Genomic DNA, 19,117 nt, shown 5'->3' on the forward strand with positions numbered 1-19,117 from the left:
AGACTCTGAAATATCTTGTCACTTGTGCATTGTGAATAGTTTACACAACTGTCCCATTTGTACTGCACCAACAGGAAAACTGGGCACGCTTATGTTGTTTGAAAGTCTCATTTGTAACTTTCGTTTCTGGTTGCTGCACCACACCCAATGGCTGCAGGATGTCCATGCAGGTCATCCAAAAGACAAACACTCCATGCTCAAAGCCAGTAGAATATCATAGCTGGTGATGACCACCGCCATTTATCTTGTTGCTTTAGCACTGCTGCCTCCAGAGGTCCCATGGAAAACCACATCTTCACATGGGTCTTGGTGCCTCCAAAGGCAGTCGAGACACATTTACCTTGTAGTTCTGCGGCCAAAGACAGAGCTGCTACTGGGTGGCTGTGCTGTAAGGCCAATGCAGCATTATAACCCCCACCAACAGTTTCAGTAACTGTTCACACAACAGCGTGAGTGGGGAGCCATGTTCACAATGCCCATGTTTAAACTGCCCCAAAAAGCTAATGGAATGCTGGGTTTTATGACAAGAATATAAAAATCAAGATGCAATGGTGATTCTATATAAAACCTTTTAGTAAGGCCACAGTTGGAGTGGTGTGTGCAGATTTTGGGTTGCACACTGTGGAAGACGTTGAGCCAAATGGAAAGGGCACTGCACAGATTCACTGGGTGGCTGCCTGCTTTGAGGAAATACAGATATGAAGATAAACATGGCAAAATTGGGTCTGTTTGCATTGGAACAGAGGAGATGACAGGGTGATTTTAAAGAGGTGTTTAAAATTAGGAAGGGATGATACATACTAAATAGAAACAGACTGTTTCCTGAGGCTGAGGAGTCTAGAACAAGAGGTCATATATATAAGATTAAATGTAAGAGATTTAGGAGATAACAGAAGAAACAGTTTTACACAAGAGGTTTGAAAGAGGCAATGGGCTGAACTACCAGAATTAACGATGGCAGCAGACACCATGTCATCATTTAAGAATAGATTAGATAGGTGGTTGAAGGAAAGGGGAATAAAGGCATATGGGAACAGAGCAGGCATATGGAATTAGGACCACTGCTCGTCTGGAGGATAAACACCAATATGGGCTGGTGGGGCTGAACAAATGCATTCATGGAGGACTGCCCAGAGCCTTCAGTGAGAGCTTTAACGATTGAAAGAGGCTGATGAGCTACTCAGTTCTTCTCAGTTATTAAAATTTGAACATAACACAGCAGAATGCCAGAGACTGTTTTCACTTTTTAAAAACTTTTATGTTGTGGTTTCTTACTGGGGATCGAGGGCAATGAACTGATGGTGTACTGCTTACTGAGATCTGATATCACCTCCAGGAGGCAGTCTCTCAGCATTTAGCTCTGCGTTGGATGCGGTACAACTGCAACTGATGCAAAGCAAATTTTTATGAGAAGCACATCTGGGGACTTTGAACTCCACTTTTAAATGTTTGATGTTTACTGAGACCCAGCTGATTCATTGCCTCGATGGTGATGGAAGAGGCACGTTTCATTAAAAATTAACTTGCTTTTATACTTTGATGAGACCTGCTCTGTGCACATGTGAAAGCATACATGCACATAGTTCTGCTTGCCTGCCTAAAGAATGATGCAGAGGTGGCAGTGCAGCTGAACATTGCTGGCACTGGTTGCAGACTGATACCTCCCGTATACTGTACTGGTGCAATTAAGGCTTTCTCCCAACACTTTTGATTTGTGCTCACGGCAAAAAGGCAATTTCCATAAGTAGACCATGCCTCCTAAAAAAAAACCTGCATCTTTATACAAGATGCCGTAGGATTAAGAATTGCCCTCTAGTTATAATGCATTGGGGGTCACCTGGGATGTTCTTCTCCAAAAGGTAGTAAATAACACACTGGACTAAAGCGTTCAGGTTAAAGCTAAGGCCCCGATATTTATGGGGAGGCGGGCCGGGAGTGGGGGCTAACTTAATGGCAGGACCTCATTAGAATTCTTTTATTCCGTTTCCCACCCGGCCAGATTGAAGGCAGCAGCCGAGAAGATCGGTGGCGGGGAAGAGGGGAGAGAGATCGTGGGGGGGGTCGGAAGATCATGGCAGGTATGCTTGGGGGGCCAGGTATAAGCACTTCTTATCCTCCTGGCCCACAAGCAGTGCTGGGAAAGCACGTATCTACTGATCTGACAGGTCCCGCCTCCCTTCAGCTGCTGGGTTTCCCAAGCCCTGGGACACCAGCCATTTAAATGGCTGCCAAAATCTAAGGATCGCAGCCTCGTTAACATTATGTGGAGATGCCGGTGATGGACTGGGGTGGACAAATGTAAGGAATCTTACAACACCAGGTTATAGTCCAACAGTTTTATTTGAAAATCACAAGCTTTCGGAGCTTACCTCCTTCGTCAGGTGAGTGAGTGAAGGGTTCTAAAATCGCATAGCATAGCTGGGAGACGATCACAGCAATCAAAGGTGTCGTTGGTGTTCAGACAGGTTAGCCACGGAAAACATCACATCCCAGTATACTGAATACACAATGGGTCAGATTACAAAGCCAGAGAGAGAAAGAGACCCAGGAGAGGGAGAGGGAGAAAGAGACCCGGGAGAGGGAGAGGGAGAGAGATAGAATGTCCAGTTGTATTAAAAACAGATAACTTTTTTTTCCGCTGGTGGGGTTACATGTAGCGTGACATGAACCCAAGATCCCGGTTGAGGCCGTCCTCATGGGTGCGGAACTTGGCTATCAATTTCTGCTCAATGATTTTGCGTTGTCGTTCCGCACCCATGAGGACGGCCTCAACCGGGATCTTGGGTTCATGTCACGCTACACGTAACCCCACCAGCGGAAAAAAAAAGTTATCTGTTTTTAATACAACTGGACATTCTATCTCTCTCCCTCTCCCTCTCCCGGGTCCCTTTCTCCCTCTCCCTCTCCCTCTCCCTCTCCTGGGTCTCTTTCTCTCTCTGGCTTTGTAATCTGACCCATTGTGTATTCAGTATACTGGGATGTAATGTTTTCCGTGGCTAACCTGTCTGAACACCAACGACACCTTTGATTGCTGTGATCGTCTCCCAGCGTAATATATGCTATGCAATTTTAGAACTCTTCACTCACTCACCTGACGAAGGAGGTAAGCTCTGAAAGCTTGTGATTTTCAAATAAAACTGTTGGACTATAACCTGGTGTTGTAAGATTCCTTACATTCGTTAACATTATAATTACGGACCTGCCTCTCCAGAGCGGGTTACTTGGCCACTCCCCAACACCCCACAGTTACACTGGGCGTTGGCGGGTTTCACGTTTTTAGCAATTTAACTCCCACCCATCAAGGTATATCAGCCCTGAAATTCCAGCTGGATGGGAGGGTGGAAGTTAGGCGGAACACAAGAAGGAGTCCAGGAAAATGGAATGCAATTCGGAACCACTGGGTTTCCGCCTCCTGCTTGGTCAGATGAATGAGTCTTCCACCCACTCTCTTGTCTTCCGAGGAATTTGAGGGCATGTCTGGAGGTGTCGAAGGGCTACCCTGGCAATTGTGGTCTTGTGGCAGCCACACCTGCTGAGACCCTTCGAAGCACATCAGAGAGGCAGAGTACCACTTTGATTTTCCTCGCGCCAGTCAGAACCAACATCTCTATTGCACCTGTACAGACACAGGCCACCCACCCTGACTATTAAATTACTCCATCCCTGGCAAGTTCTGTGGTGTTGGCTGTTGGCAGCCGGGAGTCCCACCCCACTGCACTTCCGGTGGTGGAGCAGGGAGCTTGGAATTTGCTGGTCCGTAGGCTACACTATTTAGAAAACGATCAAGCCGTGAGAATCAATATACATTTCTCAAAATAAATTTCTTACACAGCTTGATAAACAATCTCTCGTAGACCTTCACAATGTGACGTCGTACATGGATAGCATTATTCTCCAATCGAAAAAAGTTCCGACTTTTAGACAGGACTAACGCTAAGTAACGAGAGCTGTCATTTATGTTAAGTATATCCTTTCAAGTTTCAACCCACCTTGTGAGCTGGCTGTGAATGTCCAGCAACTGCCATTTTCTTGCAAATATTTCACTTTAATCTCACTTTAATGGTTCAGCAATCAGAGTAATTGGATTTGTCTGTTTTATAGCTACTTAATCAAACAGCCACTTGTAGCCATCAGCACAGTTTGATTTAGTTCATTTCTAAAAAGAAGTGTTGAGACAAACGAGGAAAATTCGTGCAAGGTGGACACCTTCCATTTCCATGGTCTGACTGTGCAATCAGTCACTTGTGTTGGTTAGAATTACATCAGAAACAACAGACTTCAACCAGAGATTTTTTAAAATTGTATTTAGTCTTTCTATCTAAAGTCATATGAAATATAGTACAAAGATCTTCCATTTTGTCACAGGAATACGGTATCATGGTCATATAATATAATGAATACAGTCATTTCAATATTACTAACCATGGAGATCTGAAAATGCCGTTCTTGTAAATGAGATTTGAGTTCCTTCACTGACTATATTGTGCCTTAGTGATAACCCTATACACAGTTTTGTTAGAGTTTTGTAATAGTGTCTTATGAATAGGTTTTGCCTTGACAACACACCGTGAGCACAAGGAACAAATGTATTAATATCCTCTTTTGAATTTGCCTTTTTCTGCTATTTTAATGAGGGTATTAACCTGTTTAAATGAATGAGAGCCTTCATTAAAATAGGAATCAGGGCAATTTTGTACAAATGTATTACTAATGTTGCACAGTGCAATTTCATGACATTTGACTGTAATACAATATATGACACTGAAATAAGCGCAGCATGCCTTTTTCTTCAACTGTGATAACCCTGAACCAATATAGTTATGAAAGGAGAGACCAACTGTTTTTCTCATTGGTACAAATAAGGAAAAAAAGCTGGAAAAATGAAATCAGCGGTATGATTCTGATAATTCGCTTTTGAAGAATTTCACAGTAGAATCCTTGAGGATTGCAACAGTGAACCTGTACCACCTTCATTCAAGACTGGGTCAGTGAACAGTCGCCTGCTGGCTGTGCACCAGCTTAAGTTTTTCAAGAAAGGATAAAGAAGCTTCGCAATCCAATATATAAGGGAAACGATTCCAGACATTGCAATCACAGGAAATGTTGGAGGTTTTTTTTTATGATACTCTTAATGACATTCTCACTTTCTTTCATGAAGGTGCTGACTTAACCCAGGCATTGGTTCCATGGACATTGCCAGCCCTCCAGTGGCTCATCCAAATTGTCATTCTCCATGTGTAAATCTAGACAGTAAGGTAGATTATCACACTGATTAGCTGCCCTGTTATATAGCCCGTCCCCTTTTTCCTTTTGTTAATCCTTTGCTGCCCATTTTCAACCCCCACCAGCTGAATTTGAAAATCTACCCTAGTGCATGTCGTCAGGCTTTCGGACCATGTTAGGAGCATCGCAGATAAGCAGTCTTTGTCCTCGCCTAACATCTGCATGCGTACGTTATCAGACAGGAATCAGTGGATGGGTGATCAGGAGCAGGAAAATTCGAGCAAGATAGAAATCTCCCATTTCCATGGTCTGACTGTGCAAATCAGTCACTTGTATTGGTTAGAAACAACAGACTTTAACCAGAGATTGTGTTTTAATTGTATTTAGTCTTTCTATCTAAAGTCATAGAGCTGCAGCACCTTCCTGGGTGGATAATGTTGAAACTATTTCCAGCATTACAGTTGCCGTCCAGGCTGAGGATTCTGGAGAATGAACCTGGGATGACCTTGGTTTATATGCTTCAATATCACAGTCGGCAGTACATTCACTGCCTGAATAATTGAAGGGTCAGGTTTATCGAATTAACAGAAATTCTAGGTGCCAAATAGCTTTCGTGTTTCATGTTTATACATCTGCTTTTTGGTTACAGTTTATGATCAAAAAATTGAAATTCTGTCCATGGTCTTTATGAATTTTTTCAGTTACCTTAGCAAAACTGGCATAACATTCTGTATATGAGGTTTGCAGCTATAATATATAACAGCTCATTGTCTTTTTGGTAGTAACCATGAGGTTTTCTAACAGGAATGCATAATATTCCGATCCCTTGCTACCCATTGGAAGAGTCGTACAGGTTGTCATGTTGCTTAATACATTATGGGGGTGGGATTGAACTTTGGCAGGGGCACAAAACAGGCAGCGGATTGGCCATCTGTTATACACCATTGGCTTCAATGGAAAGTAAAATTGGCCTGGGTATATAACGGGCATGAGCCCGCTGTCGCCAGCCCGGTTATCCGAATTTCTGGAAACTTGCTTTGGGAATTTCTTCCCTGTGAAATTTGTACTCATCAAGGTGAGGGATGTTGGTGCTGGAGAATGGAACACTTTCCTATTTTAGTCACCCAGCATCAAACAATCCAAGGTCAGGTCTAGCACAGTCGTATGAATCATACAACTCCCTCTATACTGCACCAGTGTCATGCCTCAAACCTAACATAAAAGAGCACTTCCTCTTCGACATAAGAGAGGGGCTTGTACCTAACCTCCTGCATCACTCAATCTCCACTGCTCTGGGAATTTAACAGAATATTTTTCCTATTAAGATTAAATAGGCATGAGCACTGACTGGTAAGCAATCATACTCACTGAATTGCAGCTGATTAAACAATATTTCATATTTTGTGTTGTATTTAAGCAATACTGAATGTCTGGTTGTACTCTACCAGGTCAGTTAAAGGATAATACCAACAGGAGGAGGTTTTCAGTCAGCTTCCCAGTCCTTCATTCCCTAGTACAGTATGTGTTATTGTCCATTATTGCTTTTTGGCACTTTCTCATTTCATGGATTTGCCCCTCTCCCTTGCCAGTAATTATACGTGCCATTGGGGAACTGTGTACTTGGTCTTTTGCCAGGAAGGCATTTGAGGAGGGAATTCATGCTGGTGCTCTAAGTCTTGAGCTGGAAAGATGCATTACAAAATAGAGCCCCACAGTTATTTTCCATTTTGCCAAAATTATGGGGAATCTCAACTGGATATTTTTCACACTGCTTCTGGCTCTGTATTGATTGCTGCGATAGCGGCCTGGCTGCAACAAAATACTTTTCTGAAACTCTTGAAAAAGCATTGAACCAAGCAAAATATTGCATTCTCCCACAGGTATGATCTAAGTCAAATTGGAGGGAGGGGAACACTTTCCATTCAAAATGCTCAGCTCCTGCAGTCTTGAAAAAGTGGATACCAAAATCTGTGCAAATTCTTTATAAGTGCCTCGTGCATCACAAATACAAAGTCTGGAGGGTTGGGGAGCTCTGAATCGGGACAGTTAGCTGTTAGCGTGACTAAGCAGTTCAAAAGAAATAAAGACTTGCATTTATATAGTGCCTTTCACGACCACAAGACATCCCAAAGTGCTTCACAGCCAATTGAGTACTTTTGAAACATTGTCACTGTTGCAATATAGGAAACGCGGCAACCAATTTGTGCGCAGCCAGGTCTCACAAACAGCAATGTGATAAAGACCAGATAATCTGTTTTTAGCAGTGTTGATTGAGGGATAAATATTGGCCAAGACACCGGGGAGAACTCCCTTGCTTTTCTTCGTAAAAGATCCCATGGCCATACTTCGGCCACCTGAGAGGGCAGACAGAGCCTTGGTTTAGGAAAGCCCATCTGAAAGACGGCACCTCAGACAGTGCAGCACTCCCTCGGTACTGCACTGAAGCGTTAGTCTAGATTTTGTGTTCAAGTCTCTGGAGTGGGGTTTGAACCCACAACCTTCTGACTCAGGCGAGAGTGCTACCAACTGAGCCAAGGATGACTCTGGCTAATTCAGAATTGGGAAGATTAGCTGTGGGGTTGGGGAGAACTGGGGAGCCAAGAATTATTGCTATACATGGAGAAAAGTAAAGGGGTGTTGTCTGTATATGTCGACAAAACAATGTTTCTGTCTGGAGAAGCCTATGGCACATGCGTTGTTTAATGCTTTGTGTTTGGTCAGATATCTGTGTCTAGTTCAGTTGATTCTTGGAACGAGTCATGTCCATTATAACGTGGGCCCTACTTTACCCCGAAAGACTTTGTTTCATTGCCATTCCAGTGATGCCAGTTACATGAAGGGTCACATGCCTCAATTCATTTCAGTCACTTCACAAACTCCAGTGGGGTCCGCAATGAAGGGCACCAGCAGCCGTAACCTGCTGGATCCCAACCCTAAGGATTTCCAAGGTCGTAGTTAATGGCATAGTCTCACTGGCTGCTCCTGTAGGTTGTGAGATGGGTGAAACCAAATGTCCATTGTCATTTATTAAAAGCTGTGTTGTGTTTCTATTATTGGACTACTTAAAAATATGTAAGTAAATGGAGGAAATCATTGATTGCACCATTAAATTTCTATTTATATATAGAATGTCTGCATATGAAATGCAAGACTTGAGGGTTAGGGTTTGTAATGGATTGTGGCGCTGTCATTTGATACTATGCTGATTCAAATTCCAGTGGTTCACAAACTATCAGTTCAGGTCAAGCAGGTCCATATAACTGGAAAAATAAGCAGGGCATCTTAGATGATGTTAGTTTGGAATTGTTAAGACATGTATTGAATAGGCGATGAAGTATCCTAAGTAAATACTGTAATAAAAGCAGAAAATGCTGGAAACACTCAGCAGGTCTGTGGAGAGGGAAACAGAGTTCACGTTTCAGGTCGATGACCTTTCGTAGTCCTTCACTGAACTCTGTAGCAGTCTCTCATTCACAAGAGAATATGATATATAGAAGTGACTACAGACTGTGTAGAATGTGGTTACCTTAAAAAAAAACACAAAATTGCCATTAGTGTTTTAATCTTAATTATAAAATTCTTGTAAACAATTTTACAACACCAAGTTATAGTCCAGCAATTTTATTTTAAATTCACAAGCTTTCGGAGGCTTCCTCCTTCGTCAGGTGAACGATGTTCACATCGTTCACCTGACGAAGGAGGAAGCCTCCGAAAGCTTGTGAATTTAAAATAAAATTGCTGGACTATAACTTGGTGTTGTAAAATTGTTTACAATTGTCAACCCCAGTCCATCACCGGCATCTCCACATCATAAAATTCTTGGGCATAGCCCGTGCATACTCATATCTGACGTGTTATACTGACGCCTAAAGATTTCAATAATCATTCTTTTAAGTCTTTGGGCATTGGAAATCTGCTCCTAGACTTTCAATATCAGTGCAGTTTATTGTCTACGTCATGAATGGTGCTAAATATACTCACATTGCCTCTATTAGATGCTTGGATGCCCCAGACTGTCACAACAGCAATCCCATCTGTCGTTTTTACTTACCTTCTCAGCTCTTTGTGGGATTATACATCCACAGACATTTGCTTTCAGACAGTCCATTCAAAGTCCAGAGTTTTATTTGTTACATTAATATCTGATTCACACTATAGCATAACGTATGCTGAACTGTATATAAACCATTAAACTCCTGAGTTAAATATTATGAATATACTGGCAAAGTGATGCCACATATCTTCATAATCAATTTTAATACCCTTCCACCTTACATCAATCTTCGAACCACTGCACAGTAATAAAAGGGTCCGTTCCCCTCATAGTTTAGTGGGTATGCACACTACGCAATCTGGCACTGAACTAAACACAAAAAGAAGATTCCAGGGTCACTCCCTGGTCTGTGCTGAGTTGGTCGATCTCGGGCAGTGAGGTTGAAAGAGCATCAGTGTCTTGAGCCAAGGAGGAGAAAACTCAGTTAGGGTTTCCACTCCTGATTGCTGAGTGGCTCCTGCGTATGGATGTTGGGTGAAGACTATGACACACTCTTCTATTGTGAATCTCATTGACAAAATAGCCTGCTACCACTCATCGTTGGAATTGTAGGGAAATAAGAGAGAGAAGTTTTTCAATGAACAATGACGATAACAACAACTTCCATTTACATTGTGCCTTTACGACACCAACAACAACAATAAATCGCATTTACGTAGTGGCTGTCAACATATAAAATGTGCGAAGGCATTTCACAGAATGATCATGCAGAAAACTGATGCCAAGGCAAGAAAGGAGAGAGTAAGAGGGATGGCCAAAAGCGGAGTTGAAGAAATAGGTTTTGAGGTTTTTAAAAGGAGGAGAAAGAGGTGGAGAGGTTTAAGTGGGGAATTCTAGAGAGTGGGATCCAGGCTGCAGAGATGTTCGTCACATACCAGTTATTCCATGTGTATGGTATCTGTTGTGGGGCTATATCACTAGAGGTGATATTGCTATTGACATTACCTTTACTGAGCAGGATCGCGGTGTCAGACTCCACCACCACCGACAAAGCCACCGAGCGGAAAGCCGCTGTTAGGGATGAAAAGCATCTCCTTTCAGGCATCTGCCCTCCGTGACAGGTAACTGCAAAATCAAGTGATTTCCTCTACAATTGATAAGACCATGTCACTTTACCATGCTATACAAGAAAGTTTCTGCTCTGGTCTACTGTAAAATTGCTTCAAAACTTGGTGCACTTCCCTTCATCCCAAGCATTGACTCCTGCTGGGACGATGCCCTCAGCTGCCAGCGACCTTCCACTTCCTTGCCTAAGTAGCCTTGAAAAGGAAACATTTGCAGGGCTATGGGGAAAGAGCGGAAGAAGTGGGACTAATTGGATAGCTCTTTCAAAAAGCCAGCATAGGCACAATGGGCCAAATGGCCGCCTTCTCATAGAGTCATAGAGTCATAGAGTTATACAGCACGGATAGAGGCCCTTCGGCCCATCGTGTCCACACCGGCCATCAGCCCTGTCTACTCTAATCCCATATTCCAGCATTTGGTCCGTAGCCTTGTATGCTATGGCATTTCAAGTGCTCATCCAAATGCTTCTTGAATGTTGTGAGGGTTCCTGCCTCCACAACCCTTTCAGGCAGTGAGTTCCAGACTCCAACCACCCTCTGGGTGAAAAAGTTCTTTCTCAAATCCCCTCTAAACCTCCCGCCTTTTACCTTGAATCTATGTCCCCTTGTTATAGTACCCTCAACGAAGGGAAAAAGCTCCTTAGTATCCATCCTATCTGTGCCCCTCATAATTTTGTACACCTCAATCATGTCCCCCCTCAGCCTCCTCTGCTCCAAGGAAAACAAACCCAATCTTCCCAGTCTCTCTTCATAGCTGAAGCGCTCCAGCCCTGGTAACATCCTGGTGAATCTCTTCTGCACCCTCTCCAAAGCGATCACATCCTTCCTGTAGTGTGGCGACCAGAACTGCACACAGTACTCCAGCTGTGCTGTAAAATTCTATGATTCTATGTGTTGCATTCTCTCAATCTCAAATGCAAGCAGGCTATGATGACTGAGAAAAAGATCAGAAAATTGAAGCAAACAGAATAGGAGAGAAGAGGATATCACAATGCTTCATGGTTGTCTGTGACTGCCCATGTGATGGATGCAGCCTGCTTTTAAATTTTTTTTTGTGGTGAAGCATACAGTTCACAGTTGAAATCTCATACCTGGGATTTGTCTGATGTTGATATCTGTGCCAGTGAAAGAATGGAAGGAGATGCTGCACGAGCAGGGCTATGCTAGCTTTTACTAAGCAAGTAAAAGGGCTCGATTTAATAAATATAGCTCCTGCAAAAACAACAACCAACAGTTTTTTTTTCTCCCAGTCTCATTCGTGCCAACTGAGAAAAATAGCAAAAGCTTCAAAAAAACACTGACGCAGCCCCAAAAAGCTGATAACTCACCAACGGCCCTGGCATGTGGGGGAAAAAAAGTAGTTACACGGCCTTAACTAATAGATATACACAACATTTGGCCTTAAGCGATGGATATACACAACATTTGGCCTTAAGCGATCGGTATACCAACATTCCTTCTGTCATTGGAGGAGTAAAAAAATATAAAGTACATGAAAGCCTGAAGGGAAAATCCAAATGTGGAAGATCTAAAATTATTGGTGCTTTTCTGGTGGGGGGGTGGGTAGAGAGGGGAAAGTGTCATCCGAGAGCAGGTAAATCGGAACAGCAAGTAGGTCGTTTTAACCCTCGAGCCTATTCTATCTTTTAATTAAATCATGACTGATCTGTTGCCCCCTTAGAATCCTTACAACTCAGAATGCTGGTCCTTTAAAGGGATTTGAATCCATTTTGTCAGTCTATCATATTCTTTTCATTTCCTTTATTGGACTGTCAAATCTTTTAAGACAGTCTGACATTTTCTCTCTTGTTTTTGATGTTCTGATTAACCATGTTACTGATTTTCTAGCAGTCAACATCCTGCACATGAACATCTTTTCATTCTTGGCCTTTCTGTTTGCCCCACTTTGCTTGATTCCATGTTCTAACTAGAGTCGCTGCTATTACAGCTTTTGTGGTTTTTTTTTTTGCTTCTCCACTGAATGTTTCTTGTCCAGCTTTTCTAAAGGGGCCTTCAAACATTTTCAGAATCAAAACAGTTATATCCTTGACTCGATTCTTCACACAGCTTTGCGTTCCATGGCCCCTCAAGGCTTACGTGGTTTGAAACTGACCAGGCTATTTTCATGTAGGACTTTGGAGCTCAGAGAGATAGAACTTTCATCCTATCAGTCTGGATCGATTTGAGCCTGTGTCCCAGGGATGAAATGCTTTGATCATCTGTACCACCCAGTCCCTATAAACTTGAGATTCGTGGCTTGCCACATAACTGCATTGGTTTCAAAGTCTCAATTCCATTTGAAGTTTTTAGACTGTTGCACTGAAAGCATCTTCACCTGAGCACTACACTGGTTCCTGAAAATTGTACTCAGCATGGCTTAAAATTACCGCGACAGTTATTTTCCAGTGAATTCTTGAATGCTACTGAATATTTGAAAGAGCTAGAAAAACTAATATTTAAGACTTGTATTTTTTTTAATGAATTTGGTGTTAAGCAACATCAAGGCTGCTAGACCCAGGAAATGGAACACTTTCCTATTGCAGGTACCGAGCTTCAATGACACTCACATCAGGTATCGCGCTGTTAGATACAGGGCAGAGTTCTCTTTTATTCTTTCCCAACGGCCTGAACCTCAGAAGGGAACTTCCTACTGCACCAGTATAATTCCACTTATCACACCAGCCATCTTGCTGAATGAGGTTGACAAGTCAGTGATGGATTAGGAGTCATGTTGTATTGTGGGCTGGTGTCCATTAATATCTGGATTGTTACTGACCAGACTCATTTCACAGAGGGCACTTGTAGCCAATGGATAGCAAAGTCTTTCATTCAATCAGTCTGGACTAAATTTAAATCCAGGGTCCCAGCAATGAAAGGCCAGTATCTAACTAGCTGCACCACGTAGTGCCTCATTGTTTGAACTTCAACATTTTTAAAACATCTCTACTTGAATAAATGGATCTAGTTTTTGAAATTTATGTATCAGTCCATTTTTTGCATTCTTGTTGGTTTATAGTAATTATATGATCACTAAATCTGACCATTGATTTGCTGTGGGCACCTGCTGTAGTCTCCATCTCGTCCGATCCTGGCCCAACCATCTGCCCAAGTACTCCTCGGCCCCAGATCAACCCACCTCAAGTGTTACCAAGACTGCGCCCCCCCCACCCCATACCACATCTGACTGCTCCCTGATCCACCTGCTCAGCTTACAGGCTGCCTGGCCCAAATGTACTGACCCCAAATCCAAGTCTTCCCTCCCCCATCTGCTTTCTCTTAGTTTCATCCCCCTTCTCCCTATCAGAAATGGCATCATGCTAGCCTAAGACCCCCGCAGTATCTCTCCTGCCCCATGTAGGTGGGTGAGAGACACTGACTACCATTGACTTATAAATGGTTCGGCTCTGTGAGCTTACTTGAAGAAATTCAGCAAAGAAAGATTCAGGACCAAGATGGATAGTGGCTTTCCCGTTGATCTGCCTGATGGTGGTGGAGGTGGGATCAAGTGACACTGGTCTGTATTTTAACTGAAGTGTTTCTTTGGTGGTTGAACTTTTTCAAATGGAGTTTCAGGGTGACATTGATGCCTGAGAGGAAAGCTGTGATTTCATGACCGGGGAGAGAGGTGATCATCTATACAGCTATTAGAATGAGAACTTAAAGAAAGAGGAAGGGAGAGAAGTCGTATGAGACATATGGTGTACGACGTACAGAAAAGAGCAGAGACAGAGGGAGAAAGAAAGAATGAGAAAGAGTTAGAGGTAGAGGGCTATAAAGACGAAGATGGGAAAGTTTTGGAGAGCCACAGAGAGAGAGAGGAAGTTCAATAGAGGGGGAGGTGTGTGTGTTTCATCATCACAGTGAATAAGCTTAAAAGTAATTTAAAAATGGATGGATGGCCAAGGGGGCCTGAGGTTTTACAGAACTTTGCTGGTTAAAAATATCAAAAGATCAAAGCAACTTAACGAATCCTCAGGGCCGAGGTGGGTGTTGTTACTGTGTGCCCAAAGTAAAAAAAAATTAGAATCTGTTTCCAGCTGCATTAGAACATAGAGGATTAGTGGGAGCCTTTCAAAAGCACTAAATCATGATTAATGCAGAGCTTGGAAAGCACACACTATTTGCTCTTATAATAAGCTGAATTAGTCATGCAGTTAGAATACAAACATAGTGTGTGTGATTTTTTTTAAACTGTACATTTTATAGCAAATCCAATCCTTAATGTACTCTTAAAAACAAATTGTTTAGAAAAAGATTTTGATGTGCAAGTCATTTTTACCTCTGAAAGATAATCAGCTTTGGATTAGTTCAGTCAGTGCCTGTGTACATTGTGCCTCCATTTAAGGGTTTCACTGCTAGTGTTTTGTTTATTTTCGGTATGACTAATGCAACATGTAAACATGCTGAGTGGCTAGTTTCTTGGTGTCGTGCCACAGAAGGTTTAGGGTGTTCACCTTGGAGAATGACAACAGGCTAAATAGATGCAATAAATATATTTACAGAATGTACCGTGCAGTTTGAGGATGTCATGATACTACAGATGCCTCGTTGAGACCAGTGTCTGTTTAAAACTAAGTGGGATTGCCAGACTTGAGGTACCTGACCAGGACCTAGTTACAGTGCCAGGTCAGTTATACCAGTGGCTGTGCATCACTTTGCATAGAATTACATGGAATGTACAGCACAGAAACAGGCCATTCGGCCCAACTGGTCCATGCCGGTGTTTATGCTCCACATGAGCCTCCTCCCACCCCTCTTCATCTAACCCTATCAGCATAACCTTCTATTCCTTTCTCCCTTTTGTATTTATCTAGCTTCCCCTTAAATGCATCTGTGCTATTCCCTTAACTACTCCTTGTGATAGCGAGTTTCACATTCTAACCACTGTTTGGGTAAAGAAGTTTCTCCTGAATTCCCTATCGGATTTATTAGTGACTATCTTATATTTATGGCCCCTCTCTCTTCCCCCACAAATGGAAATATCTTCTCCACATCTACCCTAGCAAAGCCCTTTCATAATCTTAAAGACCTCTTATCATGTTACCCGTCAGCCTTGTCTTTTCGGGCTGGAGGAAACAGAGCTTTGTACATGCATACTTGTAGGGCTGTATGGAGCTCTGCTCAACAACGTCCAAATGCTGGTTACATTTTAATGTTAGCAGAGGGCTAACTGACTCCTCTTCACCAACATTAAATAAAAATTTAAATGTCCCTCGTTGCTGCTGTGGACTGTGTGGATCGCCTGACACTAGTAGCTATACTGTAGCAGATGGGAATCTGACATACGTGCCAACCTGCTAGTTTAGGAAGATTTGTGCCAGGGCCAGCATGATGGTATCTTGGGCTTTGTATTGTACCTTAATTCTGTATCCCAAAAAAAACCCCCAAATTTAAAGCCAAATTCCAAAAGGGAAACAGAACACACAGGATCAGTTTGATTTGAAATGGCAAATCAGTGTAGGTATCCATCCAGGCACAAATCTACATCAAACCACTGCAATAATAGCAAAAGATTCTGCTAAACTGCCAGGTGTCTGCAGCTAAACAGAACAATTGCTGAATCCTTGCACGTCCAGAGAAGGTGCATTATGGGGCAAGTTCGGCAGTATGGGAAGATTAAATCCTGCTGATTTCTAGATGCAGACGCAGTCACACGAACACTGCGCCTGAAGCCCTGTCTGTGTAAAACGCAGATGATTAGCATGGATGCACATCTGTTCTGAAAGATGGCAGGGAATTAAAACTGAGACCATCCAGTAAGAACATTGTTTATCACCGAGGGACTGAAGCACGAGAGTTGTAATTTTTCCTTCACCCTAAACATTTTTCACACTGAACTAAAAGTGATAATTATGCTTTGGGGGGACAGCTGGTTGAGGTGTAGAGTGGAGAAAGGTCAGGTTTATAAGACATTAGAAGCAGTTGATACGATTGTTTTTTAAAAAAAACTAACGCAACACTGGGTTTAACAGCAATGGGATGGAATAGAAAAGTCAAGATGTACTGGGGCCCAAAATCAAAATACTGTGGGCTGGAAATCTGAAATAAAAACAGAAAATGCTGGAAATACTCAGCAAGTCAGGCAGCGTCTGTGAAGAAAGAAGCAAAATTAACGTTGCTGGTCGATGACCTTTCGTCAGAATTGGTTTGACGAAAAGGCATCGAGATGTACTGGGGAATTTTTTTTAATTGTTCATGGGATGTGGGCGTCGCTGGCGAGGTCAGCATTTATTGCCCATCCATATAAAACCACAGTTGGGGTATTGTGTTCAGATTTGGGCTGTACACTACAGGAAGAATGTTGGCTCAATAGAGAAGATACAGTGCAGTCTTACTATGATGCCGCCTGATATGAGGAAATTCAAATACAAAGAAAAAATTGAGTTTTTTTTTATTAAAACAGAAGAGATTGAGAAGCAATTTGACAGAAATGTTTAAAACTATGTAGGGCTGAGACAGAATAGACAGAAACAGGCTGTTTCCAGTGGCTGAAGGGTCTAAAATGAGGGGACATAGATATAAGATTAAATGTAAGAGATTTAGGACAGAGATACGGCAAAACATTTTATACAGAGGGTTGTGAGGCTGTGAAATGCACTACTGGAGTTCATGATTGACACGATCTGAACTTCAATGTTTAAGAAAAGGGAGATTAGTGGTTAAAGGAAAGGGGATTAAAGAGATATGGAAACAAGGTGGGCACATGGGATTAGGACTGCTGCTCATGTGGAGGATAAATACCAACACAGACTGGTTGGGCCGAATGGCCTGTTTCTGTATTGTGATTTCTGTGTAACTGCATGAGTCCACTCACTGCAGGTTTGGTTATTAAGGGACGTCTGTGAGCAATCGATCAATCAACAGGGATCTCTTCCAGAGCAGCTAGATGGATAATGGAAAGTATATAGAATTAGTGGCAGAGATACATACAGCTGACAATCTCTAAGTTATTTGAATAGCTTATTATTATTTGTAATTCATTGACACCTCAGCCAACAGGTTATTTGTCAACATTGATATTAATGCTATTTTCTATTCAATTCTATTTGACTTGATTATTGTATGTGTTAGGTGCAGACCCATTCTTACCTTGATCTCTCCGCCTTAGCCTACATGGGAGTAATTCCTTCACTGCTGTGCCTGGGACTTGCGATCATCATATTCGCCATTCACCTTCTGCACTGTTGTGTGTTATGGAGCAATCTCGGCACAGTGTGGGAAAGCTGAATCCCACGGATTTTTAAACCCAAACACGGACGTGCAAACACTTGAAAAGACCACACAAACCATGGAGAACGGCATCTATAACTTGATTTGGTGTGTGTCTATCTCCTGGAGGATGGTTTTGCCCAAATGCACTTTGGTTGACTTCATACATGAATTTTACTACACCATTTGCTCCAGTGTAAAGCTGAAACTGCTTCATATTGACACCAACTGGCCTATAAACAGTGTTGGACACAGTCTGAATATTATTAGTGTTTGTATGTCAGGGAAAGGGCACTGCTTTCAATTTAATCTGAGCTTTGGCGCACAAAAGAGATTTCAGTGCCAACTCATCTTTTGGCACAAGTGCTAACATAAGGGATTATATTCTTACTAAGAGTACTAAGGCCAATTCCCAAACATATCAATATTTTAATGTCATGCTGTTTTGTAAAAATTCTAACCTATTCTAATGATGGCTTCTGCCTTTTGGAGATGGGGTAGTTCAGTCTGTTGAGCAGCAGACTAGACCACAAGGCTAGTGCTCACATCCTAGCAGGATCTACTCAGCTTTTCATCCTTCTGAGGTGGATGTGCACACTTGGTCCTTAAACTGTGCCTCTTGTTAATCTGCACTCAGATAACCAAACAAAAGCACTCGCAGGTAAAGCCAAGTTATTTGCATTGTGTCTAATGCCCCAACCTCAAAAGAGCACGAACCGTCCCCTGATCCCTCTGAGTGGCACTACCAATCTCATATCAATTAGTAGTTTTGTGCTGTCAGCCTATGCCCATTAGTAACTAGAATTGAGACTCTACAGTCACTTGTAGCTAGAGATCTTCTGTTACCGAAGTGACCTTAAATTTAATGGTGTTAAACTGTTAACGTCAACATAAAAGACAGTAACAACAGTCAAAGATTACAACAACTTGCATTTGTAAAGTGCTTTTAAGGTAGCTAAACATCCCAAGGCGTTTCTTGGCATCCCAAGAAGTAGAATCAGACAAATATTGACACCGACCCAAAAATGGAGAAATTAGGAGGGATAACTAAAGGCTTGGTTAAAGAGCTAGATTTTAAGGAGTGTCTTAAAGGAGACGAGAGTAGTGCGGAACAGAGAGGGGGAAGGCAGAGAAGTTTAGGGAGGGAATTCCAGAACTTAAGGTCCAGACACCTAAAGGCACGGCCACCAATTGTAGGGCGAAGGGATTTTGTGATGCACAAGAGGCCACAAATGATTTAACACAGAATTCTTGGAGAGTTGTGTGGCTGGAGGAGGCTACAGAGATAGGGAGGAGCGAGGCTGTGAAGGGATTTGAACATGAGGATGAGAATTTTAAATTGGAGGCGTTGGTAGACTGGGAGCCAATGTAGATCAGCGGGCAGATGGGCGATGGGCGAGCAGGACTTGGTGGAACTTAGGGTACGAACAGCAGAATTTTGGAACTGAAGTTTATGGAGGAAGGAGGATGGGAGGGCAGCCTTGAGAGCATTGGAATAGTTGAGTCTGGAAGTGGTAAATGCATGGATGAGGGTTTTGGCAGCAGATAAGCTGAGGCAGGGACGAAG

At 42.5% G+C, this 19,117-nt stretch overlaps 1 protein-coding gene across 14 annotated transcripts in view; it reads left to right on the forward strand.

Moving 5' to 3' along the window:
* Nucleotides 1-19,117, forward strand: part of rap1gapa (RAP1 GTPase activating protein a) — a 477,305-nt gene that overhangs the window by 341,854 nt on the left and 116,334 nt on the right. The window lies entirely within an intron of this gene.

The sequence above is a fragment of the Heptranchias perlo genome, chromosome 32 (genome assembly GCF_035084215.1).
Source record: "Heptranchias perlo isolate sHepPer1 chromosome 32, sHepPer1.hap1, whole genome shotgun sequence".
NCBI lineage: Eukaryota > Metazoa > Chordata > Chondrichthyes > Hexanchiformes > Hexanchidae > Heptranchias > Heptranchias perlo.